A 13,023-nucleotide genomic window follows, 5' to 3' on the forward strand; every position below is an offset into this window, starting at 1 on the left:
GGAGGAAAGAACAAAAGAACAAAAATGGATGAGAGGGGTGCCTGGAAGGAATTGGAGAGAGAGACAGAGAGACAGAGAGGGGGGAGTTGTTCAAGGACCACCTCTCTGTCGTTAGAGACTGAGAGTAGGGGTCTCTTAAGAAGCTGGGGGATGAAAGTGAGAGGGGAGACATCAAACGTGAGTGTGGTGGGATCACACACGGTGCAGGGCCGCTGTCTCCCGAACCCCCAACCCCCCCGTCTTGTCATGTGGCTTCCACCAGAGAACGCAGTACCCACCACACAGCTTTCCATAGACCAGCTGCCCTACCATGTTGTTCTAGTCTACTCTATTCTGATCCATTCCATGCCATTCAATTCTGTTTCATTCAAGCGCATTCTGTTCTAGGGGTTTCTATTGTATCAAGTTGCAGTGTTGTCCATTATATTCTGCTGTTTCCTATTCTATTGCTATTTTATTCTATTTGTTTATGTTCTAATGATGTACTGGATTTATTGTGTCATGTATTGTATCATCTATCATCTATTTATTTGAGTGTATTATACTTGGACTCTTTGATATTGTACCAGTGAAATCCATTATATTCTAGTGATGTCTGTTGAATTCTATGTTGTATTGTGGAAACTATATTGAGAAAGCAGGGGTGTTTGTAGATATTTTGTGCTCTTTTGTATTCTTGATTTCCTGCCTGTGAGCTGGTTTATGCTAGAGATGGGAAACGACATCCAACTGCTGGGCGTGGCCTATCATATCAAAACACTTGTGACTTCTCTTCATTTGGCAGCCATCTTCTCCAGAACAGCATGTAGTTATGTAGTTATATGTTAAATCCAACTGTATGTAATCTAGAGACCAATTTCAGGTTAAAATATTTTTTTTAATCTGACATTTGATTTTACCTGTAGGTAACCTATTAACTAATCATAAACTCTTTCAGTTCGAGCCCCACCCTCTATTGTTCATTATAGCTGATCACACACACCTGCAAGGTGTTTGAACAACAAACACACAACAGGCACAAAGGCTGCAGGAAGAGTAAGGTAGGATTTTATGTAAAGATTCTAACATACTTTTAGCATTTACAGGTTTTTTATTGACAGGTCGGATCTGTTTTAGTTGCCTTGTTCATTTACATTTAGGAAATGTCTAATGTTCAAGGTGTTTGGAATTGTACCAGAGTTTACATATTGGTATGGATAAAAATATGTTTTGTATTTATGCAGCTATGTATGTTTTTCATTCATATCATTTCAAATTAAATGAAGGCATATGCAACTCGATTACTGTTTCATTGGAAGATACAAGTGTGGCTGTTGTTAAAACCTTCAGTTCAACATAGTACTTTTTTTTATTTTATTACATTTGTTTTGTGCTGCGCATTTCTCAATAAACTTTATGTTTTTGTTGCATAAACTGGTGTCTGATCCTCTCATTTGTGGAACCCTCTTCGAACCGTATCATGAAATCTAGCGTAACTCCCACAAGCGGTTAGGATACAGACTTGATATCTGCACGGCCCTTAATCTCTGTCTTAAAGCGCTGCCCTGTGTTTCCCTGGCATTGGTTGCATCAACATTACTTGGTTGTTCGAAAATTGGTAGCTTTGCAGATTGTGTTCTGTAATATGTTGTGTTTTCGGGATTTTTATCGCTTATGAAAACCTTTTTGTATGTGTAATCGTTACTAGCGGCTGCCATCATGTTTATATGTTCTCAAGGTTGTGTTTTTCCTGTAGAGGCAGCTAAAAGTGACTTGAGCAAGGTGTTACGATTGTTACGAAGAAAACACTTGTTTGGAAGCTAGCCTTGGACCGTGCCCACCAACGGCATGCAGAAATAGTTTAATCCAAACATTATGTTCTGAAAAGTGTTTAAAGGGCCTGCTTTTAGCTTTTGCCAGCTTACTTTTATGTTGCGGCCTCTGTACTGCTTGGTAAAATGTTTGTGTTACCCAACTTCCAGATACTGAATACGCATGCTGTTAATAATCTCCTGGCCGTGGTACCACCTCAATGTTTAATGCCACTTTATCGCATACATTGCTTCATCTATTCCCTTTAGTCTCAAGTCTAGAATGGAACTGGACTATTACTAAATTCCAATCTATAGTATCCCATTCCAATATGTCAAGTGTTGTCTATGCTATATAGTTAATTACTTTATTGAATATGTTACTCTGTCGTAACAGTCGATATCACAGAATATAAACAATGAACATGAGAACGGTCCAGATGAACTCTTGAACCAATCAAAGACTCAAGTTCCACCTTCGGGTGACTCATATCAAGGTGTATGCCTGTTACTTGGAAACATAACATCACCCCATTGGCACTCAGTCTCCTCTCCTCCCTCCCTCCCCTCTCCTTCAGTTTCTTCTTGAATTGTAGTGAGCAAAGAATGGGCCTACCTTGCCCGGCGCCTGTTTAACACCCAGGATCCTTAACCCATGAACTTGGCCCACAAATTAGCCATCTGTCTGATTGTTAAAGAGCTCCTAACTCCTAGTTCCCACTAGCGGCTTATGGCTGCCAGAGCTGCATAATTATAACCGTGAATTGTATACATGCTTTATTCATAATTACATTGTTTGTGTAATGATAGATTCATGTTTCCTCCTTGTTGCTTGTCGTGACACAGACAGATTTCGGTACCAGTGATTGGGCTTACTGAAGATGGTGCAAGGATTTGCTTGGCTCGTTGGGCCAAATGTTCAACACACAAGTAAAGACAATGGCTTGGCAATGTCTGAAGTGGCCCAGTTGGATGTTCTGGAACTGCTTGCCTGTCTCACCAAGAAGATTTCATCTGTTCCCTTGGTTACCTTCTCCTTTACAGCTTTCGCATTTTCTTCTGGCACTTACGATCATATATTTTTCTCTTTTTCTTTCATTCTTCCATTCCTTCTACCCATACTCTTCTTATACATTTTTCCTGCTTGGATTTTGTGTAGTTAATTGCTCTGGCTTCATCGATCAAGGCTGTGAACTTTAAATGTTATTTCTTCTTCCTCTGCTACTCCAAACAGTGGCTCAAATTCTATTAGCGTCCTCGTTCCACTCTATAGACAAAGCGTAGTAGCAGTCGCCAGGGAAACAATGCAATTGTTTGAAGTGTAAAATTAGCCTCAGATGGTATTCATTGGCGGACTTATCAAGTCCAGATGGAGACATATTTTACTGCGTATGATGCAAATATCTAATCCCTGAGAGCCTGCTTGCAATTAGACCATTCAGTGAATGTTTAATGGTCTGAGAGAGAGAATAGAACCCCGTTTTTGTGGAATCGGTGGGACACGAAGCAGGGTGATGTGTTAACACTGAGTCGGAGAGACCACCCTCGACTGTTGCTGGCAGTGCATTTGATATTTAACAGCAACCAAGTGTTAGCAGTACTTGAAAGCAACGGAGGCTCGTACCACTGTGCTGTTTGACGCCATGTGTGTGAGAAAGTCTCGAGTGTTTTGAGTGCTCTGTGGATAATCTCCTTTTTGGATACATAACAGTGATGGTATGTCCCTGTGGGGAAAAGTGCAGCTAGGCCAATCGGGTGTCCCGAAACCCTGGGGATTCAGCATGCAGGGAGCGAATGAGAATGCAGCTCAGCACGGCAGCAGTGTGAGAGCGAGAAAAACTAGAATTTGTCAAGAGTTTGCCTTGCAGCCTGCCGGGGTTGTAATTGTAACCGCATAAAGATGAATTTTGTGTACATTTTTTGAGAGACAATGAACTTTTGTGCGTTGCATAGAGAAGGCCCTGTAATCAGGGATGGGAGTGGTCATAAACAATGAAGCTCCACAGATGTCATTTTACTTATGAATAATGACGAACAAATTGCTTTAATGATGATACATGGCCTGCGTATTTAAACACGAGTCCATGCACGTATACGCACACACTTGTGCACACCCAAACCCACACTCACAAAGGACACAAAACCGTATGCACAACAAACCACAGTTTTTAGCTTGTGGTTAGGAGTACAAAGTGAAGGAAGGGTTGTGAGTGTTTTGATATGACATGGTTGCTAAATGACATACTGACGTTTCACAAACTGACGTTTAACCGTGACTATTACAAATCAAATCAATTCCGTCATACATTTGTAGCATGCTTTATGCCAATGTAAACAGCCATTCTGGCCAGTATGCTGGATGAAATGTTTTAATACTTTAGATCAGTGGTTCTCAAACTTTTTATACCGCCTACCACCTCAGAAAATATTTGTCTCCCTAAATACCACAATTATGACGGATGTTATAAAATGTAACGGATACAGTAGCGTAGGCCTGCAGCCCTATTCAGCTACACACAGCTCACACAGCAGGAGGCACATTTATTCTTAAAAATAATATAATTTCTGTGGTCAGCTGTACAAAGTGGTAGCAATAGAACACACAGACACACACAGACAAGCAAGTGAGAACATTAAGAATAACAACTGTGTACCAACAACCTGTTTGAAAATTTTTTTGGCTAAATACAAATGATATCAAAAGTTGGCCAGCCCGTTGATAATTGAACCATAAGCCTAATGGGACGGGTGCGGCTGCCTCTGTGAACACAGTCCTGCGATGTCTGAATCAATCGAGGTCAGCTTCCGTCATGTGGTTCAGCATCAATCCTGCTTCTGTATTCGAGCCCTGCCCGTTCCACAGCTGATTGACTTGTTTAATTTTCATGTCAGTACTTCTAACTCAGTGGCTGTAAGTGGGTTATGAAAAGGATTTCAAGTAATTTTTCAAAAATGGCCAAAAAAGAGAATTACATACCAAACCTTTAATATGATGGAAAGTGAAGACCAGCCTTTCCCGCACTGATATGTGGTCGGCTGATATTGAAACAAAATTACAGGAAAGGTCAAACTTATTTTAGAAACCCATTTTTACCCTAAACTTCTAGGCAACTTTGAGCAAGATGACCTTTAACCTCCTACCTGCTTTTTTATAAACTGTACCTGAATTAAATGGCTTTGGATAAAAGCCTTCAGCTAAATGACTGCAGTAAAATAAATTGTACATCTTTATGCCGTTTTGTGCTTGTCTAACAGCAGAACAACAACCACAACAGACCCAGTCCTTTGGTCTCACTGCTGTGGTGTGCGAGGGACCGGGTCAAACGGGCAGAATGGGAATAAAAAGTTTAGATGAGCAATGCTCTCTCTTTCATTAGTGCGTCCTCGCCTGCAGGGCTTCCTGGCTTAATAGCCAGGACGAGCTTCACTGTACGTTTGGCCTGGCCGGCGTGAGACGCACACACACACCCACGCAAACACATTCAACACATCCCTTTATTACAAAAGCTTAACACACACCACGTCACCAGCACAAAACAGGATGTCTCCTCACATGTTGTGAATACAAACGTCATGCTTTTGAACTAAGGTGTGTGTGTGTGGGGATGTGCATGTGTTTGTCTATGTTTTGTTTGTGTGTGTATGTTTGTACACTTAAGTCATGTTTTTGTGTTGTGTGTTTGCTTGTGTGCTTGTGTCCCGACGTCATGTTTTTGTGAATGGTTGTGGTGTGTGTGCCTATGATTATTTATGTGCACTTTTTTGTCCATGTTTGTGTGCACATGCTTGTGTCTGTGTGTTCATTTCTTGATCTAGTAGCCCCTCTAGCATTTGGTTAGAGTAAAGTCTTATAGCTTCCTCTGACAGCCCCCCAGCAGGAACATGTGTTGAATAGCTGCAACGGATAACCATCACAACTACCGGCAAATTGCTGCCTCATATCGCTCGCAATTAACCAAATACGGAAGTTCTGAAACACCCCTCGGCTCTCTCTCTCTCTCTCTCTCTCTCTCTCTCTCTCTCTCTCTCTCTCTCTCTCTCTCTCTCTCTCTCTCTCTCTCTCTATCTCTCTCTCTTATCTCTCTCTTATCCCTCTATCACTCATTTATTTTCTCTTTCTCGCTCTTGTTAATGTCTTCTGTGGCATCTCCTGAGGGAGGGAGAGAGATATTAAGAGGGAGTGATCGAGCGAGGGAGAGAAGAGAGATGTCCAGAGGACAGCTATCCCGCCCCCCGAATGCCAAAGCCATAGAGTCGCTTCATATCCTGTGAGATAAGCAACCACAAAGGCTCTGCTATTTTCATTTTTTTTTTTTTTTTTTCGGTCACCGCTCCCAAGCCGCTCTGAACATCCACTCGACATCCTCTTCTTTTCATCTCATCCACCCTGACTTCCCCCTCCTCCTCCTTCCCTCCCCACCTCTGCCTCATTCTCTCCCTCTCCTCCTCCCTCCGGCTCCCCCTCTCCACCAACTCCTCCTCCGCCTCTCCATCCCCTCCTCCTCTCCACCTCTTCCCCTTCTTCTTCCTCCACTCTCCTCTCTCACCCACTCCTCCTCTCCACATCATCGCCCCTCTCCTCTCTCCCCTCTCCCCAGCTTCTATCTCTCCCCCGTCCCCCTTGCTCTCCGCCCCCCTCCCATCCCACACTTCTCCTCCGTATTCCCGTATCCTCCCCCAGCTCCTTCCCTCTCCTCCTTCTCCTTTTCCTCCCCCTCCTCCCCGTCTCCGCTCACCCGTCTTTACTCTTTGTCCTCCCACTCTCCCCTCTGCTCCGCTCTCTCCATCCCTCTCTTCCCCTCTCCTTCCACTCTCCCCAGGTCGTTAGTCGATAAAGAGTGTTGTAATGTCAGGAAGGACACACATTCCTGGAGACATACTCACAGATCTCTTTGGAGACGTTCCGGGTTCCCCTCTGTGCTAACGGAACATCCGAAGAGAGAGAGAGAGAGGGAGGAGAGAGAGAGAGAGGGAGAGAGAGAGAGAGAGAGAGAGAGGGAGAGAGAGAGAGAGAGAGAGAGAGAGGGGGCGAGAGGGCGAGAGAGAGAGAGGCTTGTGAGGGAGAGATGAAAGAGAGAGAGATAGGGGGGGGGGGGGGGGGGGGGGGGGACAGACAGGGATGAGTGGAACAGCAGCCAGAGAGTTCATAATAAGTAAAGGAAGTGAGTTTATAAATCACAGCAGGAAGTCCTGAGTGGCTGATAATAGTATGCATAATCATAGCATTATAGTCTTTATAAACGTAAATGTAAATATCAATATAGAAACAATATAGTTATCTAGAAATGTAAAAAATTCTAGATAACAACTGTTTTTGGGGGAAAGTAGTGGGAAAGTACGGCTCTAAGTAATATAAAAAAAAAAACTGTTTCAATGCTGGTTCTCAGGCTCTGAGTTCCTCTGTGAAATTCCAGAAGAAAAAACACAAGACCTTTTTTCTTATGTGCGAGTGTGTGTGAGCACCATGGGAGTCAACAACAGTAGCGTGTTTTCTAGCGAGTACTGACGGTAATGCCCAGCTCAACAGAAAGCCCTCTGTGTTTTTCAACAGACTACTGTCTGAAAAAACTCCTCTGTGGGCCACATTTTGGGCGTCTCGCAAGCCACCAAGTGCTCCATTAAAAAAGGGACGACTTTTGGTGCCTTGCCCCAGACCATGAGACCGAGTTGTGCCCCTGGGGCGAAGCCAACGTGTTACACAGGCGTTAATTGCCTGACTCGACTGTATGTGTTTGATTTTTTTCACAGCATTTTCTGTGTTTTTCTTCTTCTTCTTCAGGAATTCTTCGTGAACGCTCCTGCTGTTGTTGTAAACAGGGTCGTTAGGGCCGGATTGTAAACACCTGTGTGCTGGGAACGATCTGACCAGGGCAGTTGGATGGTCAGGAATCCGTCTGTGAGGGATAAGCTTAATGACGTCCTTGTGCAGCCGCGAGCTGACCATCTCGCCCGCTATCCTAGATCTGTTGTGCCGGATGGCCACTGTAATCTGCTCACTCAAGTCCTTACAGGTGAAAACTCGGAGCGGTTGTATTCTCAACTTGAGAAGATTATACCTGTGGCTAAGACATGCACCACTGTGAAAACAATTTAACGTGAGGGATATTTGATCCGATTTGATTTGAATTAGACTCAATCCCAAATCGAAATTAAAGTACCAAAAAAAAAATAACCTTTAAAACCCATAACCCTCCACCAATCATTTTAAATACACAGATGTTCAATTTGTCAACATGTGGCATTTCAATTTGGCTATTGTTCGGTATAGTGCTGACTCCACAGTGAAAGCGCTACTTTGCAGCCGTAGCAGGAGCATTATTACAGATGAGGGCTCGGCGCAGTTGGGCTCCTATCAAAATGACTGAGATGCCTGTGGCTTCATGATTAAGCTGTTGCTAACCACACAGCCCGTGGAGAGCAAACCCAACATTTAAACCAAAAACCCAGAGACAGGCAGCCTGGGCAACAACATTGGCATATTAGTAATTACGCCAAGACAAAATGTCCGTCATTTGTGTGTAACCCACATTCGGGGCGAAATTTGGGCTTCTCAGCACATGGAATTATGTCTAGGAGCCCCGAGGGGGTTGGAGTTGGAGTATAATGTAGCCGATTCACTGTCCAGGCCTGTCACACAGAATTAAGGTGACTCCAATGTAAAAATGGCACATTGGATTAATGCGGGAATCTTCAGGCTTCTTCTCTTCTCTTAGTTTAAATATGTGTATTTATTTCATGCGTTTTCGCTTTTTTTTCATCCAGTTGTAATATATGGAGGCGAAGGCTGTGCATGGCAGTTTGAGGTTTTTAAAATAGCTTTAGCTCACTGCAGCACACTTATAGACAATCTTGGATCCTGTAGTAGGCTGGAAATGTCATTCAGCAGACTCTTCCCAATGGACTTGCATGTCATTAAGGAGCAGGTAGAGGGGTGAGTGAGACATCTTGCTCTGGGTATCCTGCGGACATCGGGGTATGAACCTGGATCATATTATCTGGGATGTAACCACTATATATACTATAAATACTGTAACCAATCTCCTAGACTAGACAGACTGGGGTGTGTCAGACAACTTTATTCAGACAATCCCTACTGCTCTCACACCTCAGGTGACAGTTTGTTATGAGGACTTTGACCTGAGGCACCTCCCACTTGCTCTCTAATAAAGTTTTTTTCTATATTGTCTTTGTCCATTGGCGGTTTCTGATCATTGAGTTCAAACTCAAACTGCTCTGTTTTTTTGCCATGATTTATCTACCCTGAGCTGTTGCTTCAAACTTTTTTTTAAAAAACTAAATATCAGTAGTACTGCTAGTTGAAGCGACAACGTTTTAGTCCGAGTGCTAGTAGTATGCGTATCATTGTGATGTGTATGGAGCAATGGCAGCGATAACAGTAGACCTACTACTGGCTTAATTCGACCGATCGTTCTATCATTCGGCTGGCCTTCAAAGTAGACATCTTCGACGGATTACCCACCGCATCTGTTGCTGAACAAGTCCATGTGATTCCTTTTGTAGCCGCTGGGTCCTTCTCTCAATCGGAGGGAAAAAAAAGAGAGAACCAATCTGTTTGGCAAGTGCTTCCATATGGACACCAAACGTTAGGGGGGGGAGGGAGGGGTCTTGGTTGGCTGGTGGGACATTCTTGTGGAAATGAAAGCTTGTCCTTCTACCTAAGAGTCATAATCAATAAATGATAAGGCCCCAGTGTTTGTATTTATTCTGTTTTGAAGATATGGGGAAGTCACGTTCGGTGACAGGGCTGGGCTGGCGGGTCTGGGGTGGAGGGTTGGGGTTGGAGGGGGGGTGGGGGGGGTGGGGGGGGTGTAGTAGGTAAATGTTGAATGAAGACATTATGCATGGAGGGGGTTGGGATGGGGTCGGAGGGTGCTTGAGTCAGATGCTGGCTAATCGCAGCACAGCTATCAGCTCTTTAGATCACTTCCTGCGAGCCCAGCGCTCCCGTTGAAGTGATCATTGTTTTATCTGGAAGGAATGTTAATGAGTTGTACAAAAGCCAAAAGCCTTGGTCTACCACGACCCCCCCCCCCCCCCCCCCCCCCCCCCTCCACCACGTCCCCCCGCCTAAAATAAGGTCTAAAATAAACGGTGTGGTCAGTTTTAAATGAGACAATGGTTGCTGAACAACTGCTATTAAGAGGGGGAGGGTTAAGTGCCCCTTCGCGATCCAATTTACTTAACTACAGATTTTGGGCCAATATGTAAAAATGCCAATTCACAGACAGGTAAGTAAAGGGAACTCAACTTGGGTTGTGTTCATATTCTGAACGACCGATGGCTTGCTATTAGAAGAGAGGAGGATTGAGATATAACCTGCCAAGACTTTGCATTGAATATTCTGCTAAGCAGTATTTTTCATAATGTTCACATTTCCCCAATAATCCAGATTTCAGAATGTTTGGGAGCACATTTGATACATTTTGCTATATTTTATACTGCATCTTTTCTTGCCCGACTCCCCACTGCTTCGCTCAAATAAATTCCATCTATTTTATTTTTAGTTACAAAGCATAAGGACTTCTTTCCTTTTGTCAACACTCCAGTGGTTCCCGTCAACAAAACCATTTGCAGTCAGTCGGTGGCAACTTACTGGTACTTCTAAATTCTTTCAATGACCACAGCGTATACTGCGTATGCTGCAAACGGCCCGCACGCCATGCGCAATAAACTCCCATTCTCATCATCTTCGTTGCCGGTGGCGACGGCAGCGTGGAGAGACAGTCTCATGTGATTCATGGCAATTTATTTCCATCAGCTGTGAGACGACAATGTGACGCGTCCCACCCACACTGCAGGAACACACACACAGTCTGCTAAGACCTCTGCAGATATATCCCTCACTAGGAGGGCGGTCCCAATCCCCTTCTCTTAACAGACGGCGACAGACGATAACCAGGCTAGCATCATGCTAAAAGTCTGCCCGAAAAACTTTGAGCAACACAGACTTCGAACTTCGAACCAAGCATCACATCAATCCCAGAGTGTCCCCAAGTGTGTTAAATCAATGTTCCCTTCCAGGGGTTTGTAGGTTCTTTCCACTATGTTGGTTTTAACAGGCCCTAACCCCAGCCTGAGGATCTGGGAAAGAGAGCGAGAGCGGGGGGGGGGGGGGGGAGAGAGGAGGGGTGTGGAGGAAGCTTGTGGAGGTCTGCTGCTGGGGGCCGCAGGTGAACTTGACTGTGTGTCGAGCTCGTTCCCTGTTCCGCTCTGTGTGACGCTGAAGGTGTTACCCGCAGGTCAACTCACCTGTGGTTCCCTCAGAAGTTGGCGTGAACACATCAACATTTAGATAGTGTACTAATGTGCTGTGTGTGTGGTTGAGGCGGGGGGACGGGTAAGATAACTATACCTTTGATATAAACCCCCACAGTGCACAACTGCCTCCCAGCTTAGTCCCCTCTTCCAGCGAAGACCCCCGAGACAATGCATCCTATTAGCCCCCTGCTGAGTTCAAAGACCCTGTGGACTCCCTTTCACCAAGCACCCCCCCCCCCCCCCCCACCACCACCACCACCCCATGCTCAGCAAAGTCCCATTACACACATTAGATGGTGCATCAGTACCCTCTTCTTTTACTCAAAAAGAAGTCAAAGGGAGAGGGGGGGGGGGGGAAACAAACTCAAACATTGAAGAAAGAAGGAAGAAAGATTTGGATGGAGGAGAAAGAGAGGGGAGGAGGAAGAGAGGGGAGGTGGGTGATTGGGGGAGAGGGGGGGGGGGATGGAAAGAGTATAAACACAAGTAAAGGGCCTTTTCAGGAGGGGGCAGGAGGTCAGCCTGATTAAGGCCCTGACGACTGCTAAATGGGATGCGGTGGTCATTACTGTGCTATTGTTCTAGGAGGATGCTGCCCTATTGAGCCGGGAGAGGGAGGACACAAGGCTAGGATCTAGGAGGATCCCCTGGAAGCCCCTCGGCCTGTGCCAGCTGGGTCTAGATATTCTTGTCTAGATTATATTAGCAGGAGGTGTGCTAGGGTCGTTTCTTAGAGCCAGGCCAATTATTATTTTGTCAAAAAAAACATTCATAGTTTCATTCCCCTTAAACCCTATGATTACATATTTTACAGGGCTCAGAGACACCTACTTCCTGTGGAGGCTGTTGTCTGTGTCTCTGTGAGCGGGGCGGATTAGGCTGGATGCGCACCAAGCAGCACCCTTCCTCTCCACGACACCGCACGCTCAGACTCACCCCGGCATTGTCTGTCTTCACGTGCAACCCCCGTCCTCCCGGGGTTCTGCACTCTGAATTCCCCAGCACTCCCTGAACCCCCCCCCCCCCCCCCAACCCCCAGGTAGGGAATTATTGAGAAGAACCCAGTTAGTCAGCAGACCTCACGTCTGTGCAGCGTTGCCTAACACCCTGCTGGCTGTGTGTTGTTCACTGATTAGCCACGCATCTCAGTGGATTGCTGTGCCGCACTGTTCTCACCCTGCGACTATATTTTTTAAATGATATGTGTGAAGCGGTTATACGTGCATAATGTGGTTCTGGCTGTGACTGAAGAGAAAGGAGGGGGTGTGTGTGGTACACAATGCATACCAGCCAGCGCTGGTCCTGGTCTGGGGTCTACAGCGTAATAATCGCTGGCCAGGCCAGCAGCTGCTTTTTGGAGCCAATTTTATTGAAGAGTCATCCCGGTTGTTGTTTTTTTCAATCTTCATCGATACATCCTCTCTCTCTCTGTCTCTGTCTCTGTCTCTCTCTCTCTCTCTCTCTCTCTCTGTCTCTGTCTCTGTCTCTGTCTCTCTCTCTGTCTCTCTCTCTGTCTCTCTCTCTCTCTCTCTCTCTCTCTCTCTCTCTCTCTCTCTCTCTCTCTCTCTCTCTATTTCTCTATTTCTCCTTCTCTATCTTTCTCCTTCTCTATCTTTCTCCTTCTCTATCTTTCTCTCTCTATTTCTCTCCTCCCTCTCTCTTTGGCTCTCTCCTGTTCTCTCTCTCTCTCTCTCTCTCTCTCTCTCTCTCTCTCTCTCTCTCTCTCTCTCTCTCTCTCTCTCTCTCTCTCTCTCTCTATTGCTCCCTCTCTATCCCCTCCCTGTGCCTCCACTCCCTGTTCAGTTGGCACGGGGAGCAGACGCCACATATTGTGTTGTGATTTCTCTAAACAATGGGCAGATTGTTGTGTTTTCAGTTTCAGGTTTGCATGGGCAGCTGTGGCGTCCCCGTCGGTTATGTGTGAGGCCCATGGTTTGAGGGTGGGTGGTTTGGG

The sequence above is a fragment of the Gadus chalcogrammus genome, chromosome 15 (genome assembly GCF_026213295.1).
Source record: "Gadus chalcogrammus isolate NIFS_2021 chromosome 15, NIFS_Gcha_1.0, whole genome shotgun sequence".
Lineage (NCBI taxonomy): Eukaryota > Metazoa > Chordata > Actinopteri > Gadiformes > Gadidae > Gadus > Gadus chalcogrammus.